Source organism: Hyalella azteca, unplaced genomic scaffold (assembly GCF_000764305.2).
Source record: "Hyalella azteca isolate HAZT.00-mixed unplaced genomic scaffold, Hazt_2.0.2 contig17057, whole genome shotgun sequence".
Taxonomy (NCBI): Eukaryota; Metazoa; Arthropoda; class Malacostraca; order Amphipoda; family Hyalellidae; genus Hyalella; species Hyalella azteca.
The window spans coordinates 38,824-58,153 of record NW_025946858.1 but is presented as its reverse complement, the minus strand read 5'-3'; positions in this window follow the sequence as shown (position 1 = coordinate 58,153).

Here is a 19,330-nt window from a genome sequence, read left to right as displayed (position 1 = left end):
TACTAATTACATTTTTGTTTAGTCCCTTAGTCATTTTACCATGAATGCTTAATTGTATTTAGATAATTTTTACGTCTGCTCGCTACTAGATGGCAACTTTTATTTTTCTCATTACGGGAAACGCGATTTTTCAACAGCTTTGTTCTTATGATGATTCTCAGAATGTTATCTAGGGATGACGTCTCGAAGGTATCAACACGTTGAGAGTTGATCTTGCATAGGTCAAATAGTTTGTAATGCAATATCCAGGTTGAAATTAGTTAAGAAGGAAAATTCTGATGTCTTATGACTAAATAATTCGTCATTTTTAGAGTGACCCTCTAACCATGGAGATAATAATATACTCTAGACATTAAAAATGTATCCCAAAGAATTTTTAATGATGGTTTTTACCTACGGCAACCCTTAAGTAACCTAAGTTTATTCTGCACAAAATATTCATATATATGTTTCACTCTCGTATTTGTTAACGTTTCTTATGACATTCTAAAAATGAAGCCGATAATATATGGCATAGAAAGTTGAAACTTATATTTTAAAGACGTTTTCTTGATCATTTTGATCATCGTTACTTTTAATATACCACATGGATTTTTCGTAACATTTTTTTATATGTTTTTGTTACATATTTTTAACATTTTCAAACGACCTTCGAAACACAAAAGAATCAACCTTAGGGGATAAAATTTGCATAAAAATTATTAGTATATTACATTATTCATTATTAGAATCATCATATCGTTTATATGCACTTCCATGACTTTTCCGCACTGTTGTGGAATAGAAATCCAAAAGTTAAGAAAACGCTCCATCCTACTAGATATCTCACCTGACAGAGAAACGTGACATACTGTATAAATATAGACCTCTGGAGCACACAGTGTTTACGACAGAGACAGTCTCGTTAATGATCTAAAAACTACTTCCGCTCATGAGACGAAAATAAACGGGAAAAATTTATATTTTATCAATCAAAAAACAGGAATTAACCATAAGTGTCGAGGAGATCAACGTGACTCGAAACCTAGACCTAGTCGGAGAGTGATTGACTGAAAGTGGATCTTATACACGAGGAACTGTTGAACTTAGACTGTCAAACAAATTTCAAATGAATGAAATATGAAGGTGTACTTAACGACGCATGACTTAAAGATGCATTGATGTGTTCTCGTGTGCTTCGAGTTCAAGTTGAAAAACTAATTTAACCCTTTCGTGACTGACTGGACTTCTCGGTCCCAAACCACCAATTGTACGAATAGAATTGACGATAGTAAATGTATCCGAGACGAAAAGATTAAGTTCTGTCTGATTACTTTTGACATGCAAACAACTGTGGAAGGTGCTACTCGCATGTGAAGCAGCTAGATTAAAACGCTGCCAACGTGTACAGTTTGTGCCGGTTCTCTTATCAACTGAATTTAAAACTCATATCTGCATGAATGTCATGCCCATTGTACACGTTTATATTGATACTAAATATATTGTACACGTTTATTCCTGAATAATATGCTGATTTATGAATGAATACTGTACTCGTACATAAAAAGTTATTCGTTAGCAGGCGTATGGAAGGCATTTAGCAAAATCCTTAGGAATTAATCTCTTCTTCAGTGAGCAATACGCCAATGTGGCATTTAATAATCGCTACACTCGCTCCCAAATTCGCGGGAACGCGCGTTGGAATGCTGCAATAACGCCCGTTGGATCTCTACTGTGATGCGTGTTGGAACGTTACAATGATGCGTGTTGGAACGTTACAATGATGCGTGTTGGAACGTTACGATGATGCGTGTTGAAACGTTACAGGGATGCCAGTTGGATCGCTATAGTGATGCGTATTGGAATGCTATAGTGATGCATGTTGGAACGTTGCAGTGATGAGTGTTCGAACGTAGCAGTTGCCTGTAAAAGTTGTATGACGAATAATCCTTTGATAATAAGATTTACAGCTTTAGGCAGGACGCATTTATAGGACAGATGTCTTACTCTGTGCCGCACTTAAATATTTTTAGTTCCATCTGAACATCACAGTCTCATCGACTTGATCTGACTTGTCTCATCGACTTGTGTATCGATCGACACAGTCTCATCGACTTGTGTTAAACTTTGTGTGTTCTCAAACGTGAGCAAGTTTCGAAGGGCACACAGAGAACTTTCTTCCTTTCATTTTGTGAATTATTATCAAGAGTCAGTTTAATAAATGATTTTTTAAATAATTGGTGACATAATTAAGGGGGTGTCATAGTAGCATTTATTGATAATTTCAAATAAAAAAAGCTAAATTTAACCATTTACGATACGGATAATTGTATGATGCCTGTGTTTCCTACTTTGTCGATCATATTTTAAAAAAATGAAAAAATACGCCGGTAGCTTTCTAGCGTCTTTCTCTTATTGAACTGAAAGTTGACAATAACAGCAGTTCGTTTTATCAAACTTATTAAAGCTATTAACATAGCTTGACAGCAAAAACCAATCGTCCTTTGCAGACTAAATCCCTAATTAACTGAATGAAGAATAAAATAAGCTCCGAGTCAGGCAGCCATATGCCCAACATGCTTAAGCAATTGAAGTAGAGCTCGAGGAGAGCGTGGCCAGGTCGTACACAATTACTGAAGTCGATGCACGTTCATAATTTTGATATTATTTTTTAATATAATTAATTATACAGTAAGTTACTTGACACCATAAAAACGATCCTAAAGTAGTTCAAAGCAGATCTTGATAATAAACTATTTAAACAATGAAATCATTTTAAAGTCCAATTTTGGCGTGGCTTGAACTTCCTTTATTCGAAATTCTATAAAAAAATCATGAAATCTCTGGCACGCAATGCAAGATCCATAACAATCACGAGATGCAATGACTAACGTACCAATCACACATGTACTATAACATTAAGAATAAACCAGCATGTGTCAGAGGCTTCAGCGCTCGGAAAAACAGGCGTCAAAACTTCATCAAACTTCAGCAGCTGAAATGTTCAAAGTGTTATATTCTAATTCACCCTGGAGGCTGGATCGATGACCGCACAGGAACATATCAATTACAGCCCACAGTCGTTTGGTTAGGAGACTTGCAGCTAACGATTTATATGCGTTGCTAATGGTTGCGAACCAAACAAAGCGAGCAAGTTCGTTCCACGAAATTTTCTGGTACCGGAAGTTACCGGAATATGAATTTGGTTTATAAAAAAAAATTCATAAATGCAATGTTTAGAATATTTTCGCTATTAGCCGACTCGATTTTAGATGGCCACTAATTGTAAAACCAAATTAGAGGGTGGTCATGACTCAATTGCTATTACTTTTGGCAGTAGTAGTTAGAGGCAGTATTCAGAGGCTGTTCTAGAACCATATGGGCTTGAATAGTGAACGAAATTTCAAGTGACATACTATAAGAAAGCAAGTAATTTCGTAGCTGAACAACATTAGAAATAATCAATGTATCAAAATTTTCCCGGTCACAAATTTAACCAGCAGATCAGAGAGATGATAATAATGACAACCAATAATTGATGTCTCGCTCCCAACAATGATATATTTAAGCTCTGCGTCGAGCCGTTCTCTGTCCTAATCCAAGCTCTGCATTGAGCCCTGCAAGTTCTGCATCGAGACTTGCTCCGTAGTAATACAAGCTTTGCTGCCATCATTTCTAAGCTATGAATTTGTTCTTGCCTTCAATTAAGTTCATCTGTAAATAACTTTACCCGATTTCTACTTATTCATCTCATTGCTGGAAATAGGAAAATTGACACTATTTGACAAGTGCTGAATTGACAAGTGCTGATAAATAAATCTGAGGGCTAAACTCAATCTAAATATGAAATATTTAGCCAAAATTATTCCCCGTGGCTCTGACTGAATTTTGACTATCGAATGCATGCACTTTATCCCATTCATTTCATCAATTCAAAATGTGAAATTGCACCAATTTCCTTCATGTCGCCTATTTTTTGCTATTTTCATTCTACAAACAATATTTCAATGGGAGAAAAGGAGTATTACAGGATGTAGCAATGTTGCTGAACACAGACTTAACTTTCGACGGTCTTCATTCTTCATGGTTAGTCGGTCTCGCACCTGCTCCCATCGCTGACTGTTAAAGTCCTTTTCGATCTGTTCGTGAGGGTGGGCCTATCGACTTTTCGTGCCGCCTTCTACGTTTCGAACGAGCGTCGATATATAGGTGCTATACTGTATATATAGACTCTCCAACCCATCAACCTCCAAGGTGCCGCCTAGACCTCCACCGCCCAACTTGGTCCCATCTTTCGGTCGTGATATGGGTTCAGGACATCAGCACTTGGGTAGATGATATGTCGACCTTAATTGTTGCGATGTTCTCAATGCCTTTCCAGAGTGCTAGTCAAATTTGCATAGTCAAATAGTCATGTCAAGACGGTCACAAATTCAATATAGATTCTTGTACCATTTCAGTCTCAGAATCAAAGTCATAACTTGACGCCGTTGGTGATGATTTTGGGCTTTAATTTAATTTAGTACCGATGCGATGGCAATTGTTCACCGTTATTATTAGCTTAGACATGCCTTCCTTGTAGGGAGCCTATTCGTGCTCCATTATAATTATTGTACGGCTATCCACCATTCCCCTTCTTCAGACCATTAATTGTTTCAGAACAGGTACTGTGGTAACTTAAACTTAGTTGGGAGCGCGGTGGTTGCACCGACCTAATTCCTTGACAGCGGCTGGGGTCTTTGCCGTGGCAGTTGTTCATTGATCAACATCGACCTCATGATGTTCGGTCAAGACTTACTGATGCGATTGATTATTAAGCAGTAAATAAATCGGTTGAATGAACCACTTTCTACTTCCTGTTTTTTTTTTCAAGATAAGGCATAGCTGTTCGTTAGTTATTTCATATAAAATTAAAAAAATTCATCAAAGTTTCTAAAAAGAAATGATTGCAGATCTTTGATGAAAGCTCTAGGCAATAATAAAAGCCCTGACAGTAATAATAATATAACAGCCCTGAAATTACTCGACGCAGCGGTTGTTAGAGTAGCTCTGATTTGAATCAACTGCTCACCTCGTGTTAACAACCGCGATATCTGATCAAGCCTATTGTATGTTGTCTGATCATCATATCTTGAGAGATGAGTTACTGAGTTGCAGCAGAACATTCCCTCTATCCAATTTGTGGGCATTGTTCGTGTATTGTTAGGAACCAAGTGTATCTCCAGCTTTACGATTGATCATTCAATTCTTCACAATAATGTTAATCTTAAGGATCATCCATGCAGTATTCGTATGTTTATCATTCTCGAATTATACTGAAATACTTGTGGTTGTATTTTTTGATCCCTTCGTTTACTTTGGCTTACGTCGAGTGACTAAAAATTTATATGCACTCCAATCACTTAACTTTTATACACAAAAAGTTTTTTTTGGCGATAAAAATTGTAAAATATTTTTAAAAATTGATTTAAAATTTTTTCAAAATGGCAATAAATAGACAATTGCGAGCTTAACATAAATGGAACTAGTATCAAAAGTATGTAATGGNTTACAATTAATCAATTTTATCAATTAAAGCTATTATTGCAATCATTTAAATCACTTGTCATTTCGTTATCGACTATCAATTACTTTAATTTACTTAAATGAGGCACATCGTCTTTATTATAAGAACAGGCCGTGAAGCGGCTTAGGATCTTCACAAAACACCTTTCCGGACACAGAGATACACGTATTCACTGCCGAACTTACGGTGTATGAATTGAGGATCGGCCTGGCTTAGGATGGGTCACATGGAGTGGGTGGAAGTCGACGATCCTCAGGGCGGCTGGCGTAGTGAGCTTTATATAGGTATCCATCAGTGCTCCACAGATGAGGCTACAAGAAACTGGTATAGGGTGGGATCCATGAAGTTTGGTGCTGCCAAATGCCCGAATGAATCCCGCGGGACCACTGTGGTATCCAGAGAAGCTGATGAGGTGTGTCTTGCAAGTTTTGTCTTCAATTCTCCCGCAGGCGCTCCTTTTTCTTAATAGATTTATTAGACGTTCGGAAAGAGAACACGTACATGGCTATGTCAGTAAGGTGTTTTGTTTATTGAATGCAAATTAAATTTTACTAAAGCTAAGTTAGAATGTTAGAATGACAAAATATTTGGTGTTTTTTTGTGTTTTCGGGGACATGAGGGCTTCTTGCTCGTAAATAATAAGTCTAGTTAAGTCTCTCTAAGTCTAGTTCTTCAAAAGTTAAGAGGAAAAAACTGAAAAATGTTTCTTTAGAGGCTTGCACTATTTAAGTTTTGAGAAGCAAGAAAACGGCTCAGAACTGGGTTAATTGATTCAATACATATTATTTTCATTGATTAGTTGTCGCTGACATGTTCACTTACTGTTTAGAAAATTGAAAATATTAGAAAAAAATTTCAGCATATGTAATAATAAAGGTTGATACCCTCCAGCATAAAATATTAATAATCAACACATATGATAAGGACTTTGATGCTAGGCATAAATGAAATAACTGGGAAAAGGAAAAACCCCTTTTGCTCGTTTCTTTCATTTAATAAAACCCGTTTTTTAATAAAATCCGATTGTTTGGGATATTTAAAAAGTCCCATTTTTGTAATTCTGGAATCACAACATTAGATAAAAGCTCAAGCTATGATTGAAAAAGAGTACGCATTCCTAAAACAGAAAACCTGAATAATTACCACAATGAACAACTTAAACATTATTCTTAACACCTTAACATCATCTTAACATCATAAACATTAACAGGTTAACATTAACATGTTAACATCAACATGTAACTATCAACTTGTTAACATCAACATGTTAACATCAACATGTTAACATCAACAAGTTAACATCAACAAGTTAACATCAACATGTTAACATCAACTTGTTAACATTAACATGTTAACATCAACATGTTAACATCAACTTGTTAAAATCATCATGTTAACATCAACATGTTACCATCAACATGTTAACATCAACATGTTAACATCAACTTGTTAACATCAACATGTTAACATCAACATGTTAAAATCATCATGTTAACATCAACATGTTAACATCAGCTTGTTGACATCAACAAGTTAACATCAACATGTTAACATCAACATGTTAAAATCATCATGTTAACATCAACATGTTAACATCAACATGTTAACATCAACATGTTAACATCAACTTGTTAACATCGACATGTTAACATCAACATGTTAAAATCATCATGTTAACACCAACATGTTAACATCAGCTTGTTGACATCAGGACCTAGGTTGACCGGTGGATTTTACGGGCGCGTGGGTGGCTGTGTAATTATTATTTTTGACCCCTGTGTAATTATTCTTAAATTTTGTTTAGTGCATGGACTATCTTCGTATTCATTTTGTTTAATGCATATCAATCAATAATTAGTTTCAGATAACGATGATATTCATACATGATCATTCCCGTAGAACCTAATACTCGTATATAAACGCAATTTCTCGTCAATCGTTATGATTTATACTTCAATGAAAAGATTTTTCTCTTACAAGAAACATGAATGTTCACGGTATGTGGAATTAAAAAATAGTTCAAAAATTTTTTGCGTAAATGCGGTCATTGGCCCTGCAGCGGCGCAATATTCAAACTGCCCTTTTATAAATGAATGTAAATCTAGTGTTTGTCGTTATAAATATTTAGTAAGAAAAATGTGTTTTCAGACTTGGGAGTTGTGACCAGTCAAATATTAAATTTTAATTCAGAAATGATACTTTTTTTTCCGGTCGCATCGCATAGCAGTCACGTTCTGCCTATGTTCGTCATCCACGTGTCACGAGTGATGACGGCAGAACTATATGTATGTACATGTAAGAAGGCGCACTAATTCCAGACTCCATTTACTGCCTTCTAACGTCAGTCAATTTTAATTGCAGGCAGTTGTTAATTTAATGCAACATTTGTCTGTCATACCGCTATGAGAGACCATCAAGATTCGCAATTTGCGTGAATGCATCATGACTCGCGAGGCTCTCACTGACACATTCATGTTTCTACTACTAAGAATTATCCGGCCGTTGTGACGAATCCATTGCTGATGTCATGTTAAGTGTACGAATTAAATTCAGATCTGGCAATTCGTGTTCTACTGTATTAAAAGCAGCAAAATTCAATGAATTTTTTATTTTTCCAAGAAAATCTTCGGCCGGTTTTGTTTGAACTACATTCTCAGCGTGTAAGCGCATCATGATCAGATCGACTGAATTAGCGACCTGCGTTACTTAAGGCATGGACCAACCCACTCATAATTTTTCCCACAATGGAGTTTTTTATAATGCATCTGATCCTCATTTGAAGAGTCTCTTCCCACATTGAAGTTTTTTTATAATCCATCTGATCCTCATTTGAAGAGTCTCTTCACTGTTCAGTTACTCAGCTTGCAATTAATTGCGCTACACGTGCGTAGTAATTTAATGAACTTGAATCAAAATTTAGGGGGAAATACTGAGAGAATCTGTTAATTGCCGTGGCCGACTACGAAGTTTCGAATTTCCTGGCAATGATTTTTAGCTTTGATCTGGCGAGGACGTCATCCTTCCACAAGTCTTTTATCCAATTAGGACATTAACCCTTTTGCCTGTTATAAATTGTGAAAGTTAATTGTGCAATATAGAATGGTGAGAAATTTTATGGTTTCCAATCTAAGCCGGACAAGGAAAACTGTTTTGTTTGTAATACAAGGTAATGCCTGATATAAACTCGGGTGGGCTGACAATCAACAACATTGACACCTATAATCAATATATTAATCCTGACTTGAGCCTAAGAAAAATAAGCCAGGAGTTAATTCATAACGTCGGTCCTTCTAGGGAAAAATTTCGGATGAACATCCTGCGCCGCCCGTCTCGTCATACCGCTCTTCTCCTAACTGTTACCATCAATAAATACCACAAGCCGCCTCTAATAAATGTCCTGAATCCAATATAAATCTTGTAATTCAAAAAAAATGTTGAAATCACGAATAGATTAATTTTTTTATTCTTAGTAATTATGAATTAATGGATTTTAGCATAATAAAATTACGCTGTAATGAAATGAGCGCGAATAATCGCGCTGGACTTCGGCTGCATAAATTCGGAATTCTAGCCAGTCGTGGATGATGCATGTGTATCTCCACGGACTCGCTCAGCAGTCAGACATTTTTTCTTCAATAATAATCATACCTAGCAGAAATGAAATAATGAAAGATAAATTTCGGTGTAATATAGTTATAACAAATAAAATGTGCGAATAAAGAATCGATTGAGCGATTGCCTGACGGAGATCTAATCGATTCTGCGGTGCCTAACGGAGATCTGAAAAGCGTCCCTAGCAACGGTTGCCAGGGCTCTGGTATAGATTGCATGTTTCCCACCTGCGCCTTACGACAGTCTTCACATCGCTATTGGGATCCGCGGTCGCCTCAGCTATTGCAAGGAACTACAGAAATCCTCATACCCTTTATTTTTTGGTGGTTCTCTTGAGCTTTGTTATAAAATAGAAGACGATTGGATGAAGCAAATTTTCAAAATCATATTCGGGACACAGGTATGCTGAACTGTTCGGCGTTAAAGCTTCTCTCTGATTGAGGTTGGTACGTACTGAAGTAGGTTTCCAGGGCGACAACTCGAGCTCTGTGCTCAGCATAGCGACGTACCATGCTGCGCATCATGCACAACTCTACTCGTACACCGCGACTGCGGTGTCTGGAAGTGTCTCCATGTAATTGAATAAGGTGCAGATTCTTAATTGACCAACAAAACTCGAAGGTTGATGTTTGGAGTGACATCAATAAAATTCCAATTCTATGGATGTAGTTTCATAAGCCGGACTTTCCATACGAGGCGTGATTTTAAAGCAAGGACAGCTTTGAAAAAAATTGATTCATCCAAATAAAATTTTCACAAGAAAGGTCTTACTTTATTCTAATTTTCTACACAATTCATATTAATATATAGGTATTTATTGTATCTTGGCACCATCTTTTGTATGCCATCGTCACAGAAGCTTGCCGCCTGATTAGACTATTTCGTAAAGAACACTTCTTGAGACTGCAGGAAACTTTTCAACTAAGGATGAAATCGTGAATTGTGTGTTCGGTCAATCCTACGACACGCAATATCAGTTAAAGCTCACAATCATTCACACAGTCTCACCTAAATACTCTATCAAAAATACATATTGTGCAAAACAAATGATCAATTCTGCAAATGTTGCCAATTTATATATGAGCAATGAACACAAGCAAAAGTATATTGAATCCGAATTGTTCAATTGATTCAATGAAATTTAAACAGGGCTTCCTTCAATGCTTATTTACGTTAGAAGGCACGGCTTTATTAAATAAATGTAGCGGGTGTCCGCTAACATGTACTGGCCTCGATCGGAGGTCGCTGGTACTTGGCAAGTAATACATTTTGAGTGAAAGAATATGAGTTTAATATTTTAACTAAAAACGTTTACAAACACAAATTATTCGTAATTTGGGTTAAGATCGTCTAATATGCTAACCTAAATCATATATACAGTGGAGACCCAACACCAGATCGTTATAACTCCAACGTACAACAGTCGTCGAATAACGTACCAACGCTTAATGACGTACCAGCGCTCAATGACGTACATATTACGTCTCTATAACTTCTCTTGTTGAAGTCCTGGGAATGCCAGGGATTCCTCTTCTAGCGTGTCTCATTGGAAATCAATCATTCATTTTTTCACTATTGGCACTGCAGCATTTTAAATTCTGTCACAACTAATAATCTTCATTACAATGAGGCAACCCAATGCAAATAGCTGTAAGCCAGGAAGATGGATAGTTAATCAGCGATAGCGGCTGTTGTGGACTGACTGGTTCCAGGCAATGAATTCAGAGATAATAAGATAATGAGATTGCGCACGGTAGAATAATTACCGCATTGACGAGTTGGCATGAGGTGGATTTTGACTATTAATATGTCATTCATATTTTCAATATCTCAATCGGGACACGATAACTTTATCCTTTTTTGATGTTACTATTGCATATGAGGTCTTTCTGCCTTTTCGATATCACTGGTGTGCCTTCAAAGTCTTTCTGCCTTTTTGATGTCACTGGTGCAAAACAAGGTCTTTCTGCTTTTTCGATATCACTTGTGCATATGAGATCTTACTGGCTTTTTTATGTCACTGGTGTCATTAAGGCCTTTCTGCCTTCTTGATGTCACTCGTACCTATATATGGCCGTTCTGTCTTATTGACGTCTCTGCGCTATAAGGACTTCCTGCCTTTTTGAGGTCTCTGGTGCCTAAGGTCTTTCTGCCTTCTTGATGTCCCTGGTGCCTAAGGTCTGCCGTCTTTCTAATTTAAGTGCCACTAATTCTTCCCGAGGCCTGAGAATTGTCAAAATTAAAGGCCTCTGTAAATCGTGTGGTAGCGTGGTGATAATTTTCGGTTTAGACGCATGAGCTTCCCTTTGGGCGTGAAGAATGGCGTAGTTTCGAATTTTTAATCTTTTCGGCTTCCAAACTTTTACTACGCCACGCCGTTTCATGCTTGTCTCTAGTCAACATTCTTCCTTGCAAGGCAGTCAGCTTAATCCAGTTTCATCACTAGTTACTTTTTGACGAGTTTCTCCTTGCAGCTCTGGCCTCCCTTATCATCATTAATCGTATTTATATTCACTTGATTGTCCACATTAATTCTCGATTTTGAATCGTCTCCTGCCGCTGAGAATTGATGATCGAATTAGCTGCCATCAATTCGAGTTTGTGTTACCGGTTTCGTGACTAGTTATGTGTAAATAACAAAAAGAGGGGTATTTTTATTGATAGAATTCTTTAGGAATTACTTTTTATTGCTTGCATTTCGCAACCATTAATCATAGCAATTTTTCGACTTTAGCTAAAAATTGTACTCCAGTTGTTCCAGTTTCCGGATTTCGTTTCACGGTAAGCCGTGCGCAGTGTTTACCGAACCAATAGACGTTGGTATCGACACCGGCTCGATTTGCTAAACCCGATTCGATTGATTGCAGCAAAGAAATATTAGCCGAGAAATGCCTGAACCGATGGCCTCGAGTTACATCAAATTAAGCCTACAAACTCCTGTAAAATCATGAACCTTTGAACCACGTTTTAATTGCTTCTTTTACTGATAATTTTTTTTCATAAATTCGCATAGGGTGGAATTTCATAAAATTCAAGTGCTCCACTTCGTGAATTAATCCGGGGCATTTTCCATCGAGATGAGACGTTTAATTCATTTCTAAAGAGACGAAGAAAATTTGTGTAGGATGTCCAGGAATGAAAATAATTTGTTCAAGAAAATTGTAAGAATAACACCTTTGGCTATGAAAAATTCTACATGATAACCCTATAGGAATAAACTACGTCGCTTATTCCTACGTTCGCTGTTTCATGTCACTGATTTAATACTATTTTTGAAATTTGTGTCTGTATATTTTTGCTTCGGTAGGGGTTTTTTGCATGGTTCAAATAGAATAAAATTATTTTTGCAGATCAACGATACTTCGTTATTAAGATTAAATTTTTTACTAATTTCAGAATCCACATCGTTCGTGTTTTAAATTTTCAGTAAAAATGGCCTTGTATCCAAAACCATGATGTTGAAGGTTCCCTGTGAATGTCGGTCAAACAAATTTTCAGACTTAATACTCGAAAATGAAACAAAAAACCACGTTGTCCTTTGAATTACCGGTTAATTTACTCTGTTCTTTATTATTTTTAATTTAAAGGAGCGCGTGCTCCTTAATTAGACAGGAGCGCTCTAGAGACAAGAAAATTAAATAGGTCCGCAACTAGAGTTCATTGATATCCATCAATTTGGTTATAGTTTAATTGGTTAAATTTCACGGTGCTGCTCTTGAGGTCGTAGGTTTCGTTACTTATCTCTCCTTGATTACTTTATTTATCGAGGGAAAATCTGGCCCGCGGCCAAGAGAATCGGAGGCCCTGAAAGAGCATTCGGCCGCTTCGAGATTCACGTGCACATTTATCCGCTAATGGATCTCCCTGATCCGGATGGCTGCGAAATAAATATGCTTTATGTATTCAGCTTTTTTTAATTTGTGGCGGTCGCTAACGCAATATTTGTTGATGATATATGAGACCTATAATTATCTATAGGCATTCCGTTGAAGTGTAGCTCATGCCCGCTGAAAGATTTGTACCTTTTACTTGTAAGATTTCTTCTAGAAAAGTTGCAGTTCCTTTGCTACTTACACCAGTAAATTTGACCAAGTAAATTTGCATCAGTTGAATGAAGCTGAATGAATAAAATATCGGAATGAATATAATATGATGAGTGCAATAAATATATATGATCATATTAATTTACTGCTGAATTAACATCTACTGTTTTTAGGGTAAAAATTCGGTTGTAAATTTAGGTCTTTGCTGAGAGTCATAGAATCAGAAACGCAGCCTCATTTGGCCGGCAAAACATCTTGCGTCAGATCAAAGGTAATTCGATCTGGTTCGGTGCTTCTACCTCGTTAGTAAAATTAAAGGCTCTCCAATTAATTATTCAAATATGACGTTTTCATTTACTAATTACTAGAGTAAACTCCTGGAAATTCTGGTGTGTTCGTTGCCACGAGCGTTCTGCAGTTCGAACTTAAAGAACAAACTGGAATGTGAGCGACTTATTTCGAGCCGTACAGCAACAGCCTCGTGGAAATATGCAGAATAGATTTTCGGATAACTTTCCAAATAGAAAAACTAGCCTGTTTTATACTTTCGAAGCCTTTGAGATTGAAAAGAAGGGAAACTTTTCTAATCTTCGAATCATTCTAGGTTAAATTTAAAATATAGATCGTGAGAGCAATTTTACACCGAAAATAATTCCTTCTGAGTATTTCTATGAACTTCGATTTAAAAAATACTGCTATATATGGATTTGTCGAATTATCGTATCAATTTTATATCATAACATAACATAGCGATATCGGCGCTGAAGAGTAGGCCTGATGTGGCCTGTCGCCTATTCTTATTTTTCGTGACTTGTTCACAGAAGATTCGGATTAAAGCAATGAGAACAACTGCATAAACTGCGGGATTTTGTGACGATTTCTGTGTTTACTTGCCCATCAATTCCATCTGAAGAATTAGTGCGAACTCTGACATAAAATCGATCCTCCAGATTTACAGCTCGCCGGACAGATTTGAAATAAAAGTTAAGTCCGGTGCTTCAATAAAGTAAAACTGTGCAGCGTTCAGTAGAATGACAATTGTGAGTCCACGCGTCGCAGATGCAAGTAGATGGTTCCGTTCAAATTTTGAAGCGTTATTCCTGAATAAATATGTTTCATTACTTCAGTAATATAAATTTCCTTTATTAAATCCACGGACAATGCCCTTGACATACTACGTCACTGCGCAGCCAACGTCTCTCACCAAGTTCGTCAAAGCTCACAACAGAGTCTAGATGTGATTCAAGCGTTGATGCCAGCCATTATGGGAACACTCTCAGCTGCGCAGAGGTTATTACTGGCGGTTTAAGAGCAAAGCGCGTTTAGATTATCCGTCTTCCTGAATTATAATGAGATATCATCATGCATGAGAAACCTCTTCGTCATTATGCCGCGTACATAAGATGAACTCGCAGTTGTGTGAGCTAGGCATGTGAAATAACATTAAAATCATGATCATGCTTCAATATCTCATGACGAGAATGCATTCTGCATGCTTTTATTAGGATTTATAGCGCCACTCTAACAGTGTAACTTTATAAGGGTTTATTGCACAACTGCTATGGCTCAACTGCTATAGCGCAACTTTATGAGGATTTATAGAGCAACTAATATAGCCCAACTGCTATAGCGCAACTTTCTAAGGATTTATAGCGCAACTACTATAGCCCAACTGCTATAGCACAACTTTATAAGGATTTATAGCGCAACTACTATAGCCCAACTGATATAGCGCAACTTTATACGGATTTATAGCGCAACTACTATAGCGCAACTGCTATAACGCAACTTTATAAGGATTTATAGCGCAACTACTATAGCCCAACTGATATAGCGCAACTTTATAAGTATTTATAGCGCAACTACTATAGCCCAACTGCTATAGCGCAACTTTATAAGGATTTTTAGCGCAACTGCTATAGCGCAATTTTATAAGGATTTATAGCGCACTTACTCGATAATAGACTTACTGATCTTTAGTGGGGAAAGCCGGATATCCATGAAAAAACTATTTCTGACAACTCACTGGTAAACAGAGGATATCAATTTTATATTGGTTTTGTAAAAATTTTACTTAAGTCAAATTATCTTTGAGATAAGCAAACGTACGTAATTAAAGAAATCAGTCGTATCAGCCTAACTACGGATAGGTCCTGCAACCTAGCGCTCCTCATACCAGATAACAATTGTAAAATAATTTGTAAGACAGTTGTAATAGAATTGTTAAGTAATTCTTATGACTGGACCAAGTATGAAACGCGAATGAAATGATAACAAAAATTAACATATGTAGCGCACTAGCGCTGTGATATCTGAAAAATTGAGCCAGTCAAGGTTGCACACTTACACCCTCCTGGCATGCAGCTGCCCACCTTCCCACCAGGGCCGGGTTTTTAACTTTAAAAATCGGGTGAAAAAAGGGTGCAGTCAAAATTGAGTTCTAAAGATACTTGATAATGAATCAAATTAAATTTTTTGGTTTTGAAATTCAGAATACAATAAGAATTGATAGAATCTACTAAGGAAATAACTATTCAAACTTCTTAACCTAATTTGAGTCCTAATTAAGGAACTGTAGAGTTTCATTAATATTATTATGTTATAATATTATTATGTTATAATATTTATAACATAACATAACAACTCTGCGTCACATAACTTACTCTGCAGTCATCCAAGACTTATCACAATGACAAGAAATAAAAAAAGAGACCGCCAGATATCTTATTCATATCCAAGATCATTCTGAGATTTATGCAATTTTATCTAAATTCTTGACCGCTTGTTCAACAATTTTTGTCATATCATTGCTAAAGAAATTAACTTCACAGAGGGTTTTCGTACCTATTTTTTGTTACCTAAACTGGAAGTTTAACATCAGTGTCAACTTGTATGTTAATTTATCTACATTCTGTAGTTTTTCAATCTAGAATAGAAAATATAACACATTAGCCCTGAAAAATATTTTCTTACTTTTGAGAAAATAATCTTCACTTTTTTAGACTATAACTTCATGTTCGATATTATTATTTGTCAAGCCAAATAAAATGCCCATCAGCACAAATTTTTTAAAACAATCATCATAACTAAACGCCTACAGTCATGTGTGTGAAATGAGGGGAGAAATTTCATCGAATATTGTGTGTCATTTCATGTAACCCTTTAATATTTGTTCCTTAAATATACTTGAATATTAAAATACTAAAAACAAGACAGCTGGTAATGAAAAAACAAGATTAAATGTATTATTTAAAAAATATTATGTATTATTTTTCAAAGTATAATGCATTTTTTTTGCTCATACAAAATATTTGCTGTTTTTTTGTATTTTCGGGAACATTAGGGCTTCTTACTCGTAAATAATAAGTCTAGTTAAGTCTCTCTAAGTCTAGTTCTTCAAAAGTTAAGAGGAAAAAACCGAAAAATGTTTCTTTAGAGGCTTGCACTATTTAAGTTTTGAGAAGCAAGAAGACGGCTCAGAACTGTGTTAATTGATTCAATGCATATTATTTTCATTGGTTAGTTGTCTCTGACATCTTCACTTACTGTTTAGAAAATTGAAAATATTAGATAAAAAATTTCGGCAAATGTAATAATAAAGGTTGATCTATGATTAATTCACGGGAACACTTGTCAGAGTCATATTAATTCTCTTCGAATGATTTTCCTAGCAAACAGTTTTTATAGTTGCGCGAAGCCATTGAAAATTGCAAAAATGTGATTTTCAGCGTATTTTTGACTTATGTGTTCAACTTTGGAAAGTTAACCCTATTTTTAAAGTGATATTGCTAAATAAATATTTATTACTCAATTTTTTTAGCAGTAAAGGAAATATGTCAAGTCGAGTGATACTAAGAGGTTATTGCAGCCTCATAAGCATATTATAGCAATGCTTTTCTTCCACTACGGCCCGGACCTAGGTTGACCGGTGGATTTTACGGGCGCGTGGGTGACTGTGTTTTTTTTTGACCCCTGTGTTATTATCCTTAAATTTTGTTTAGTGCATGGACTATCTTCGTATTCATTTTGTTTAATGCATATCAATCAATAATTCGTTTCAGATAACGATGATATTCATACATGATCATTCCCGTAGAACCTAATACTAGTACATATAATATATATGTAATTTCTTGTCAAACGTTATGATTTATACTTCAATGAAAAGATTTCTCTTTTCCAAGAAACATGAATGTTCACGGTATGTGGAATTAAAAAATGGTTCAACATATTTTTTATTCATAAACGCGGTCATTGGCTCTGCAGCGGTGCAATATTCAAACTGCCCTTATATAAATGAATGTAAATCTAGTGTTTGTCATTATAAATATTTAGTAAGAAAAAATGTGTTTTCAGACTTGGGAGTTGTGACCAGTCAGTCAATTCAGTGTGACCAGTCAAATATTAAATTTTAATTCAGGAATAAGTTTTTTTCCGGTCGCATCGCATAGCAGTCACGATCTATGTTCATCATCCACGTGTCACGAGTGGTGGCGCCCGAAGTATGTACATGTAAGAAGACGCACTAATTCCAGACTCCATTTACTGCCTTCTAACGTCAATCAATTTTAATTGCAGGCAGTTGTTAATTTAATGTAACATTTGTCTGTCACACCGCTATGAGAGACCATCAAGATTCGCAATTTGCGTAAATGCATCAAGACTCGCGAGGCTCTCACTGACATATTCATGTTTCTACTACTCAGAATTATCCGGCCGTTGTGGCGAATCAATTGCTGCTGTCATGTTAGTAGACTTATTAAATTCAGATCTGGTAATTCGTGTTCTACTCTATTAAAAGCAGCAAATTCAATGAATTTTTCGCTTTATCCTAGAAAATCTTTGCCCGGTTTTGTTTGAACTACATTCTCAGCGTGTAAGCGCATCATGATCAGATCGACTGAATTAGCGACCTGCGTTACTTAAGGTATGGACCAACCTACTCATAATTTTTCCCACACTGAACTATTATAATCTGATCCTCATTTGAAGAGTCTCTTCACAGTTCAGTTCCTCAGCTTGCAAGTAATTGCGCTACACGTGCGCAGTAATTTAAAAATTAATGAACTTGAACCAAAATTTAGAGAGAAAATACTGCGAGAATCTGTTAATTGTCGTGGCCGTCTACGAAGTTTCGAACTTACTGGCAATGATTTTTAGCTTTGATCTGGCGAGGACGTCATCCTACCACAAGTCTTTTATCCAATTATAGGACATTAACACTTTTGCCTGTTATAAATTGTGAAAGTTAATTGTGCAATATTGTATGGTGAGAAAATTTATTCTTTCTAATCTAAGCCGGACGTGGAAAACTGTTTTGTTTGTCTGAAATAAACTCGGGTGAGCTGACAATCAACCAAATTGACGCCTATAATCAATAGATTAAGCCTGAGTATAGGCTTAGAAAAAACAAGCTAGGAGTTCATTCATAACGTCGGACCTTCGTGGAAAAATTTTGGATGAACATCTTGCGCCGCCCGTCTCGTCATAACGCTCTTCTCCTAACTTTTACCATCAATAAATACCACAAGCCGCCGCTCTATAAATGTCACGAATCCAATATAAATCTTGTAATTCTAAAAAAATGTTGAAATCACGAATAGAATAATTTTCTTTGATCTTATTAATTATGAATTAATGGATTTTAGCATAATATAATTATGCTGTAATGAAATGAGCGCGAATAATCGCGCTGATTTTCGGCTGCATAAATTCGGACTTCTAGCCACTCATGGATGATGCATGTGCATCTCCACTGACTCGCTCAGCAGTCAGACATTTTTTCTTCAATAATAATCATACACAGCATAAATGAAATAATGAAAGGTAAAATTCGGTGTAATATAGTTATAAGAAATAAAATGTGCGAATAAAGAATCGATTGAGCGAGAACCTAGGTGCCTAACGGAGATCTGAGAAGCGTCCCTAGCAACGGTTGCCAGGGCTCTGGTATAGATTGCATGTTTCCCATCTGCGCCTTACGACAGTCTTCACATCGCTATTGGGATCCGCGGACGCCTCAGCTATTGCAAGGAACTACAGAAATCATCATACCCTTTATTTTTTGGTGGTAATCTTGAGCTTTGTTATAAAATAAAAGTATCATTCGTTTCCAGCCTTTCTCTGCCAT